Here is a 12006-nt window from a genome sequence, read left to right as displayed (position 1 = left end):
TCCAAAAGACGCATCCTGTCACGCTGTAAGTGACCCCTGATGTGCGTCCATACGTGATCACACTCGGTGAAAACAATAAAAGGTTGTGTGTTTGATACATGCTTGTAACGAAGTGTCATGGCGCATCGCTGCCACCAGGGGTCGCGACACGCTAACATGTTGCTGTTCAGGGAGGCGACACGAGAGGTGTGATGAACCTGGGATGTATACAGCCTCCTGAGCAGCATCGATAAAAGAGGGGAACACCTTGAGAGAGAGCCGCAGACGAGTCGCCCGGCCCGGAGACGCAGCCGAGCGCGGCGTGCGGGCGTGTGTGTGGCGCATGTGGACTGGGCGAGCCGACACACCGCAGGAATGTGTGCAGTTACGGGCAAAAGACACATGCTCGGACATTAGGCTACTCTGTGCAGTGTTCTTGTCCTTTTTTTTAAAAGTCCTCTTTCAGAATAATTGGAAATACGGAGCCACGCTGCTGTGCTCCCGACGGAAACCTATAATTGGAGAGGAGCCAGTGACGCGCTGAAAATAACCAGGTTACCACTTAGCACCGGTCCATTTTGGGGAGGGCCCAACACGAGGGCGCAGCACCATATATCCTCTCCTTCCAGCTGTTTGGGAATACCCTGCTCATAATATCGAGGCTACAGAATGGCAGTAGTAACAGCGGGCTCCTTTCTCCCACTGTCTCCCCGGTTGTCTCTTGTTCAGAATGGATATTGGGTGAGTGGATGGGTGCTCCATGGTTCATGGGTGCGCACCGGTGATCTCTCAGTGGGAAACACAGAAGCTTTTTTTAAGGGCGGGAGGGGTGTTGGGGGGGACTGGCACAAGGCGCGACACTGTTGCGTCTGCATGTTTTTTTCCCCTCCTTGGATAGAGGGGAAAACATAGGCCGGGGAGGGGGGCTGTCCGATTTCTTCCAAGAGACAATTCGTTACCCCCCACCCCCAAATGGATAATCTTGCTTAATTTGGGTTGCGTGCAACACCAAGTGATCAGATATTACTGGGGCGGCGGTGGTGCTGGCGGTGGATGGACGGTGAAGTTGAACTTCGTTTGCAGACGCGATTTCCTCCAGGCAGCCAGACAACCAACCAGACAGTCGGCGCTCTTTACGCGAAGTCCCCATATGGCAGCGGGATGCTGACACCTGCCCGGTACGCAGGTAGCAACCACCTGGCAAGCATCACCTCTCCAGACACTGACAGACAGCAGATCAGTGGGTATGTATCGGCGTGGGCACAGATTAAACCCTTCGCATTCCTTCATTAACTCGCCTGGAAGTAAAATCTTGTGGTACGAAAAAAACTATCCCGAATCCGTAGGTAAACCTTTGGAGTTCCCTCCACATCGAGTCCCGGCCACGGGATAGGTGATGATGATGGTGTGTGTCAGAGGCTGGGTCTTTGCGGGCAAGGTGAGTCCTCAGTTTGTTCAACTGGCCTACAAAGTCCCAGTTTCTGGCGCATGTGACCACCAAGTTATCGAAAATCCACTTGTGCTACATATTGAGGTTTTACAGAAGATAAATGGGGAGCAGATGGGGAGTCTTAAGGAGAATACGAACAGGCAATTCTTTTTCATTTCTTTCATTCTTTCTTTCTTTTTCTTTCTTTTTTTTTTTTTTAAAGCATAGCGATATCTTAGGGGATAATAGCAAATATGTAACGCCCGATGAGTCAGTAAACACACTATTCAATACCGTTGACACAAAATGTGATCTATAGCCTAATAAATTTGGGTGAATATTATGGCGATAATATCGAGACTAAACACAAAGTACGCTACAGTACAATAATGTCACCATACAGTCAATAATAAATACCATAAATCCATTAGACTGTACATAATATTATATCAATATTACACTTTTTTACTAAGCTACTCTTCAGGCAGTGAACTACACAAGGAATGAAAGTGCGAAAGAGGATTGCATTTGGAAAAAGCTGCAGGTACTTAACCAATGGAAATGTAAAGATTTAAAATTTTACTATTTAATAGCTCAGACAGTGAATGTCATTGCTTAATAATTGGCTTAAACCTTTGATTAGTAAAACCTGACCTCTGCAACCTTGTGACAGAGAGAAGCATGCTTCTCTAGAAAGTCACAGCTTCACAGAAAACCAGAGCAGAGGTTGTTTCTTTCTGATGCACACAATGATGAACAGCTTTCATGTGCCATTTCTCTAGAAGAAGAAAAAAAAAGGGGGCTCTACATTTCTCAGCTGGCCTCATTCTGCTGTAAAGCTCTTGATAAATAGATATAAAATATATATATATATTTGCCCAATCAAAAATAGGCCAAAATAGACAAAAAGACAAAAAAAGTCACATTTACAATGAAAATCTGTGAAATTACTGAATTAATCTCTCTTCAAAGAGCACACATGATAAAAACCTAAATTAGCTGCGTTACAAGCGAATTACTCACACCCTCTTTGAATTTAGATGAGCAACTGAATCCAAAGTTGAACCATTTCTGTAGAAGCTTACAGCTCAAACTCTACATCAACATATTGAGATGAATTAAAAAAAACAGACCGTTGTCAAAAATCACAAAGTGCCCACACTCTATTATGTGGAACATGTCTGTAAAGTGGGGAAGAAGTTGTTTTGGAGGCCTGTTTCTATATCTGTCCTGACCCTAGCATGCCGTAAATACCTCACTAATGAATTTAGCATCCTGACACTAGATGCTTTATGTAATTAATAGAGCGGCGGGCCGTGGTGGCATCTTTATGCTGCAAGTGACACATAGGTAAGACATTCGCTGAAGCATGGGATTTTTATTTTAAAAACACGAGACCCTCTGTGATTATTAAAACACACCTAAAAACAGTCCTGTAAATGGACTCCCTTGGCATTGCGGTGGGCTGGAAGTTGTTACATTAATCTTTCCGTCAGTTTTATTTATTAAAAAGTTAACACTTGATCATAAGTTATTTGTGGGCTGTGTTTAACAGATTGGTGGCAGATCATTTGTTTTTACAAGCCTGCCATTTCTTGTTACGTCTGTAATAGGTTGTTGTGGACTGACGTCGTGAGGAAAGTTGACACTTTGTCAAACCCTCTGGAAGTTCTAATTAAATTCCATGTGATTATAGCTGATATATCCTACCGCTAAAATTAAATGTCAAAAGTAGAAAACATTCACAAAATCATAAAATATACCTAAAATCTAACATGAAAATGTTTCTGCGACGAGTTGCACTCAAACTATCATCACCGATTCCCTCCAACGTAGCCCACTAAAGTGCAATGACACATCACAGAAAGCAGATAAAACCACTCCAGCCAAAAGCTCTCCATATATGCTGTAGGAGAGTATGAGGCAGTGAGCTGAGGGCCTAGTAAGGGAGGCTTGGTGGAATGAGCCTGGTTTGAATAAGCATCATGGCTACGGGGAGCTCTGGGATAGTCACCAAGTGTACTGATTAAAGTTGTGATATTAAACAGTGCTGGCTGCTACTGCCTGCCAAGCCTCTCTCAGTGGCATTTCACATTGTTTAAAAGGCCCAGTCGGACTCATCTCGCCACTTGCTGCACAGGGTTGCTTACATCTTTTCATTTTCCACCGCGGCTGTCTCATATTCTCTCCTCACACCATTTGTTAGCAGGGTTGTAAGACTTACTTTAAATAGGCTTTCCCTACATTTCCCAGGTTGTTTTCTGCTTGGGGTCTGCACTACGTCCTCAGATTGACCGTAACAATGAGCGTGTGTATTTGTTATTGTGAGCATCATACATAAAACTCTCTGCTAAGGTAAAAGTTTCAGATTGTGTTCACCTTTTCTGTGAAGGCTGAACTTCTAATGAACACATGGAGCGCTCCCTTCTCGGAAATTCTGCTCTAAACCCATTCAACCCCCTTTAAAAACGTCACTGCAAAACCCAATAAAACTCTGCCATTATAAATATACAATTCATAAATACTGGGAAGCCTGCTCGCGTTTTGTGAATTATATGACCCAGGCCCAGTTAAAAGGTCAAACTTCAGACGTTGTGGTCACTCCAGGTTGTTGCATTTCTTCAGCCACGTTTGAACAGACACCAAAGTTATGCACCAAATCGCACTCGAGGAGCCAGCAAATGTTGTAGTTTGATCTCAAAAGTTTGGAATGAGACATTCAAAGATTAAGCAAGGGAGGGAGGGAGGGAGAGAGAAAAGAGAAAAGGCAGCAAGAAAAGTGAGGGACTTTTAGGGGCAGCTGTGTTTTATTAACCCAGTCATAATGCCCCTAAAAATCCTTATTGCTCTTGCAATGGTCAACAAATCTCCTGTTACAACATGTAGAAGGATCTCTGAGCGGCGTGTAGGGATTAACACCAACAACCCGTCACACTACATGGCCGGGGCACAAGTCAATGTATGCTGTGTGTGTTGTTTCCGTAGGTTAGGTTTAGAGATTTAAGCTCAGTTAAACCAACTGTACAGTAGAAGTCACAGCGTTTATTGAATTGCAAAACTCGTGAATGGAAGGATCCAGTCTCACGGGGCCTGCTGAGATTGAACAGCAAACCCAGTATCCAAGTCAAGTCAAGTCAAAAGTTTCACAACACGTTTGCTGATGCAGATTAGCACAAAGTTGGATATGTTAACAACTCTATCTGGGAGCTGCACCGGCAGAATGAAAAGCGTATCTTTACTAACAATACCAATGTTTGCCTTTTGGCAGACTTGTGGATTACACTGTCTTTATATTTCTTCCCAAGTCTTCGTAGTTTAGCATGCAGACCAGGGAGCCTATACGCTCTGTGTCCTTCGGTATTTTGACTTTGCAATCGAGTGCCAAGGGACAGACTGAAAGACAGAGGCAGAAAGGCCAGCAGACTGACAAAGACGACAAGCAGTGAAGGCGGACCAAAACAAATTCAGAGAGTATTAAGATACGCAGTACAGGTTGGTAGAAATACAGACAGGCAGATGGGAGTATAAACACAGGTAAACAATGAGACATCTTGATGAGGCAGTAGCCGTACAGAGGGATATAGAAAATGGCAACCAGGGAGACAGAAAGACACAGAAAAAGAGACGCAAGAAGACATGCAGCGACATGGACAGCTAGTAAGAGAGACATAGAAGCAAGCAGGCAGTGGAGGACTGGGATCCAGGCCTGGGTGTGGTGAGGTGGGCTGTCTTGGCTGGAGAGCGCGTGGTGTGGAGTGGAGCTCTCGATGTTTCTGAGTGAGTCATCGGAGGGAGGCTATTCTGTCGAGCTTCCCTGTGGGACGGCAACTGTTGAAGGAAGGAAGGAAGAATCCTCTTCACGTAGAGGGAAAGAGAGAGAGAGAGACAGACAAGGGGAGAGGGAGTGAGGGAAAGTGTGGACGATGACTCAGGGCCACGAACCACATGGTGATGGAGGAGGGAGGGAGGAATTACTCATCAGAGCATGTGGAATCTCATATGGCTATCATAGGACTGACAGTGTGCTTCTCCCATGGCGGCTACTCAGCCACCATATCCAGCTGCCATGGCTCCCTCAGGCACCAACTCCACACCAATCAGCCTCGACTTTTTTACCGACAGAGAATGGCGCACAGGTGAGCCACGGGTCAAATTCACATAAGAAGGTTTAAAAATAAAAAAAGCCCGGTTGTTTCTAGTTTTTCACAAGGCACAAACTGACAATAAATGAGTTTTTAAACTCTTTTATCAAAGCTGAATCCACTCCAGTATTGCTGAGTCACGCCATTCCTCCCCCCCCCAAAATGTCCCTGCTCTTGGTCACCTGGCCTTCTGTAGCCTCTGTCTGGCTGATGGGGGTGCATGTTGAAAATACTGCATCATAATCTGATCATCATTATTCGAATTTCAGCAGAGGCTATAATGGCCCTCCTGATAAAGTATGTTTCAGCTTACCGAACTTTTTCTGTGGGTCAGGAGAATATGTCAAATCATAGAGCTTGAGTTTGGCCAAGTGGAGTAGCTATTATAGTTTCTAGAAACACCTGGGTGGTGTAAGGCCAGGCTGGCTCAGGTCCTGGCTTTAATCACGAATGAAAAGTATTATTGAGTGTAAATATGGAGGTATTTTGACACAGGAGTTTCACCTCAGTACCTGTCTGCTTATATTTGGGTTTTGAATTACAGCAAGTCCGTGCAGGTCTCTCTGCTCTTGCTCCGAATTAGGCAATACTGTCAAAATATTTAATCAGAGGAACCTTTCAAAGGGAGAAGAACTGAAAATGGCTTTATGAATATGTATCTAGAGCACATGGTGAATGGTGGGTAACATTTTAGGTCCAGTAGCTTTTTTTCTTCTCTGTCACTCAGCTCACACAACAGCTCTTTCATGGCTGCGCAAATCCATCTTTACAGCAATAAATGTGGCACTACAGCAAGCCTGTGGACGAGTAAGTTGTACTGAGTCAGGACAAGACAGAGTATGGAAATGGGTGAAAGGGCTAGCAGCATCACATGCACCGTGGCTTCTCTTTATCTTCTTTAGACTCAGCAGCTGAACCGGTAGATGTCCTTGAATGTGAGCGCTGGTGAAATAGGCGTTAACATATAGCGCAATGGTTGAGGGGGAATGAGTCAGCAGAAAGTTTGTGTCACTGTGAATTCATTTACCCGAGTCTACTTTATATGTGTCCTATACACCTGTCAAGAGTTTTTGTAGGCAATAACTTTTCATATTTGCGTATGCAGCAAAAAAACAACATTATGATGAGTACACAATGGTGGCATGACTCAACTGGTTAAAGGGGCACGCCCATAAGACTAGTTTAGCCCCTCTTACCATGGGCGGCACAGTCACAGATCTCTCAAACAGAGGCTGCCATTAGGGTGTGGACTGACAGTGCTCCAACACCAGAAGAACCACTCAAATCCAGAAGCAAACACTGCCGACAAAAGGGAGAGGGCAAAAAACTGGAGCAGACCTTCCCTGTGTGAATCCATCCAGCACCCCTCTTTAAAAAGAGAGAATGAACCTGCCTGACCTGCTTTTTGCCAATCAGCCTGTGAGAGCAGGCTTTGGTATGACTCGAGTGAATAGAGAGGGGTGATCAGCCATCACATATCTGTGATGGTGCTTTCTCCATCTCAGTTATACCTTAAGCCAAATTAATGTGATGCCGTTTGTTGCTGTTCACTGGCTTTGTGGATCCTCTGGAGTATCACTAAATTAAAACAGCTTGCACCACACAAACTAGTTCTTACTAAATATTTACACCCAGTAGCTGCCAGGTGTAACTGGTGTGTTGCTAACTGAATGAACTATCGCTAACATTAGCTTGCTAATAGATGACTTTAGATGGAATGTGGTACAGACAGATATTAAATGACATTTCGCAAAAATAACACAATATACATCAAATTACAAGAAGTAGTGCGATAGGTTTAATGCACGTATCTGTCTGCAGCTTCAGTGCTCCGTCTGTGTATACACCGGATGCATTCAGGCCCGTGTTTGTCTGATCCCAACACACAATCGCTATAGTTAGCATTGAAAAATAAGGATAAAAAAGACTTAAAGCATAAAAATATGGCTATAGTGTGAATAAAGCATGAGCCGTTTTGCCGCCTGTGTAAACAGCTGGACACGGACGACTGAAAAACGTGGCTGAAACACCTTCTGTGTAGACATGCCATAAATGATCAAATAACTTCAGCTAGGATAGCATCTAATATTTCTCAGTCATTTTAACTGAAACCCATGTACCCTCTCCATGTTTCCATATATAAGTAAAACAAAGTGGTACCTACATTTAAAAAGGACTGGCAGTTAAGTGTAAGGCATCCTTTATCCTTTGTGTGCAGCTTGTTAAGCTTCAATGAGTTTCTGTTTACATAGTTGATTGTGTTTGATCAGATGTGACAAGAGAAACTTCCAAGCAACCAATTTACCTATCACTAAAGTCTTCACTTGCTAAGACATCTTAATGTTTAATGGTGCAACCCAGTTTAGTAAAGAACTAGTTTGAAACTAGCTAGTAGTTACTAATAACTTAGAAAGAGCAAACTTATTAATAGCTCGTACAACCCAATCCTGGTCCTATCAAACTATTAGATGTGATAGATGCACTTACGGATTCCAGCATCAATAAATAAACTCCGGAGAGCACAAATTCCAGTTGATCCTTTTGAAAAGGTTTGGCAGCAGTATGCTGCAATTATAAACAAATAATATAACAGGGCTGTGCTGCGCACTGCAACTAAGTTTAGGTGGGTGGGTGGACTGAACGGTCAAAACAAACACTACCCATGACTCCCAGGCTTCAGCTATAGGCATAGAAGGCGTGTCTCTGACTCTCACACATAGATCGAAATAAGATCTTTAGACTCAGGGGTCAGTACTGTGTACACACAAATGTATACACAGTGACACACTCACACAAATGCACCCAACCAGACACATTAACTCTCGACCTCTCCTGTACTTGCTGTTTGCTTTTTATATGCAGTGTCAAACTGCTCGCAGGTATTGAACTTTTCTGTGCTCAGTCAGCAGCCGGACCTCATCTTCCACTGTTTATCTTTGTGATTAAGTTTGCATATACATAAGCAGAGGGCCACTTCATACTGACAGTGTTGGTGTTTGTATTGTGTGAAAGTATTTGCTGTAGTATGAGGAGAAATGCAGTACTCATAGTTGAGAGGTGCTCCACTTCCTGAGCTTGAGCTTGAGTTCAGCCTAAATATTTTGAAAAGTCATTCCTCATCCCAACCTCGCCAACTATAGAAAGGGGCACTTCGGTTTCCAGTTGTTTTCTGGCTATTTGGGGTCAGCGATGCATGTTGGCAGACCTCATGTGCACTTTCTCTTTGCATTGCAAAATGTGTTGGGAAGCTGAACCCGGCTCAGCGTTTGTGTGCCCCGGTGTTGAGTAACAATGAGCTCCGCAGGGCGATTGGCAGATGTGTGTTTGATGCTGCAGATACAGTCATGCCATTGTGTGGAGTCAGCAAGTGAAATGTGCGCATTCACGTGTGTGTGTGTGTGTGTGTGTGTGTGTGTGTGTGTGTGTGTGTGTGTGTGTGTGTGTGTGTGTGTGTGTGTGTGTGTGTGTGTGTGTGTGTGTAAAGGGTGAGGAAAAACAGGTGTTTGTTTTGGCAGAAAGATCATTTGCCAAAGAAGTGGTCAAACTGCCAAAACTCACCAAACAAACCTGCAGCAGTGAGTGTTTTATCTGTCCAACCTCTTCAGTAGTCATAATGGAAATGTGGCCATTTTACTCCTCACACCCACCCACCTCTTCACAAGTCTTTTGTGAGCTAAGAGAGGTAATAGTGAGCTACGCTAGGCCCATTTCAGTGGGGGAGCTTGTTTAAAATAAAAACAGACAGCATTGAAGAAAAGCTGCCTTTTAACCAAACTTCTATGTAGCATTTGTAGTTAACAAGGGGATGAAGTAAACATTTTAAGCTAATCAGGGGCATGACAGAGCCTCATGTTTGCTCTGATCTTTTCTTTCTACTCGCTGTGGCTCACTTGAAGTCCCATTATCTGGCCCAAGCTGACGTCCTCCAGTCCAGAAGGCCTCTGTGCCAAGCTTGGCTCTGAGGATATTACACAAAAAAGGGAAAACCCATCTTCCCCAAAACCTTCTTCCATTACAGAAGAGAAGTTTTCTGCTTCTATCGAAGCTGTCAATGGAAGTTATTCAAGCCACTTGGAAAACAATCAATTGGAAATCAATTGCTGCTTCTTCTTTTTTTTGGTCTTCATGTTGGCAAAATCATCAGTCATGGGAACAGTACATAGTTGGTTTTCAGAAGAAAGGGAGATTGTCTGTGTGTGTATGCGTTTTTTATGCCCTCGATGATTTTCAGTGTTGTAAGTATTGTTGATCTGCAGAGCACATGTGAGCTGACAGGTCTGTGAAGTGTCAGCATCTGCATTGCTTTTCTCACTGTAACCTTTGCAACCAATGTGGACATGAATAAATTGCCTCTGTGTGTGTGTAGAGTATGTGGTAAAGTGTTGAATGAAGAGCTGTTTTATGTTGGCACCAAAGTCATGGGAGCCACAATGCGACAGGCAGGCCCGAGGCGACCTTAAGCTCAGCAATGTGCCTTCTTGGAACTTCCTTCTCATTCCTCGGGCTTAAGAACAGTGGCGCAGTGCCCATCTGACTCCAAAACCAACAGTTTTGGAAATATCTTTTATATCTGCACCCAAAATATTCAGAAGTGCTTTCATGCCGTTCTTATTTGGGTTGACAGCGTTTACTTTTTTTCCCTTATGCCTTTTCTTGGTATACTTGGCTGTTTTTGTCTTGTCATCTCCTTGGCATACAGAATGGGTTATTTTAGGCAGGATGGATGTGTGAATGTAAACAATATGACTACATGTAGGACTGTAAATACATTTTTTCAATGTTTCGTCATGTCAACATACGTTCCTCTAAATGTTTTTTCTGTAGTACAAGTTGTTCATTCTTAACATGGGATTTTGGGAAATACACTTATTCACTTTCTTGCTGAGAGTTTGATGAGGAGATCCATGTCTGCACGGTAAATATGAAGCTACAGCTAGCAGCCAGTTAACTTAGCTTAGCATAAAGACTGGAAACAGCTAGCCTGGCTTTAGTGCTCATCTGTCCAGATTCTGACCACCTGCAACACAGTCTGATCTCTCAAGTCTGGTGACATTTCAAACTCTCTGCACGCTTAATTGTCAGATAGCCTCTGGCTTTATTAAGCAAGGGGAGGATAAAGATGTCTCGAGGCAAAATCAGTTGAGGAGATAAAATCAATGCAACAAGCATTGAGTCCTTATCCTGCCAGCAGAGCTTTAGCAACAGCTACAGTGGTTTCATTAATCAACTTCTTATAACGGTACACAGTAAACACTCCCATTTTCCCAAGGTATGTATGGGAGGATGGGGGTGGAGGGGTCAGAGGGTGATGGAGTTTGGAGGATAAACTCAGCTAAACTTTGTCAGTGCACCTAAATTCCCCCATCAGCCCCCATCCCATCCTCCCCTCTCCACCCATCCATAATAACCTGCTCTAACACAGTGCAAAGCTAACACAGTCCATATCTAAAGACCGATTGAAGAACTTAAGCTAAGCGACTTGATTTCATTATTTAAAATGTCAAAAGCTTGAATAAGCACCCTTTTATGCAATAAACCGTCCCTCCAGAAATAATTAACACAAACTCAACCATTCCTCATTTGTGAGAGTTTGCAGTTTTGTCTGAAGAGTGCTCTTTTTTTTTTTTTTTTTAACCAGTGGCTGCATTTTGTCGCATAAAATAAGCAAATTCAGAACCACCACTACAAGCACAGGTCAAATAAAATCAAACCTCAAACATAACAAACTGTTTATGCCTAGAGAATTATCAGTCCGCTGAAGTTGGCTTCTCAAGCAGAGCTTACTTTCAGACCTCAACAAGCCATTTGTAACCTTAAACCTAAACTTAACCATCAACCTCTTTATATGTAAAATAACTTCTTGATTAATGGAGCTTGTTAGGAGTTGCACTTGGTAAGATGTTATAGGATGATCTATCTACATATATATCTATATCTATAGATATCTCTCTCTCTCTCTGTGAGGATGCTGAGAGACTGGATGCTGTGAGGTGCCCCAGATGCTGCGTCAATTGTCTTCCTCTATGAAACACCAACACCTCTTGCCTGTTGGTTTGGGCCACTATTTGGCTGATACTAAATCCTGTAGTCTGATCCCTACATACATTTATGAGGCACCAGTTGAAACATCTGAAGACCATTTAAACTCCTATTGGAACCTAGTGTCTTTTTGCCATTGTGACATGATCTCAATTTATTGCAAAATAAGTTACAAAAACGGGCCATACAATGCATTGCTGTTTCTCAGTATAGTAATCACAGATTAACTATTTTGGCTGCAAAATTCATAAATAATCTCTGGAAGACCTTAGTGGGACTGAATAAAGCAAGGAGAATCAGCAATTTGATGATTTATTTAAAATCTGACAAAACTAAAAAAAAAACTTTCCATGTGTTGTTTTCAATTGCCTGCTGAGGTGTTGGTGTCAGCCTGGCTGTGTCCAACCCGTGGCTGTC

This window comes from Micropterus dolomieu, linkage group LG04 (assembly GCF_021292245.1).
Source record: "Micropterus dolomieu isolate WLL.071019.BEF.003 ecotype Adirondacks linkage group LG04, ASM2129224v1, whole genome shotgun sequence".
In the NCBI taxonomy this organism is placed as follows: domain Eukaryota; kingdom Metazoa; phylum Chordata; class Actinopteri; order Centrarchiformes; family Centrarchidae; genus Micropterus; species Micropterus dolomieu.
The sequence above is the reverse complement of the archived record's forward strand: the minus strand, read 5'-3'. Positions refer to the sequence as shown.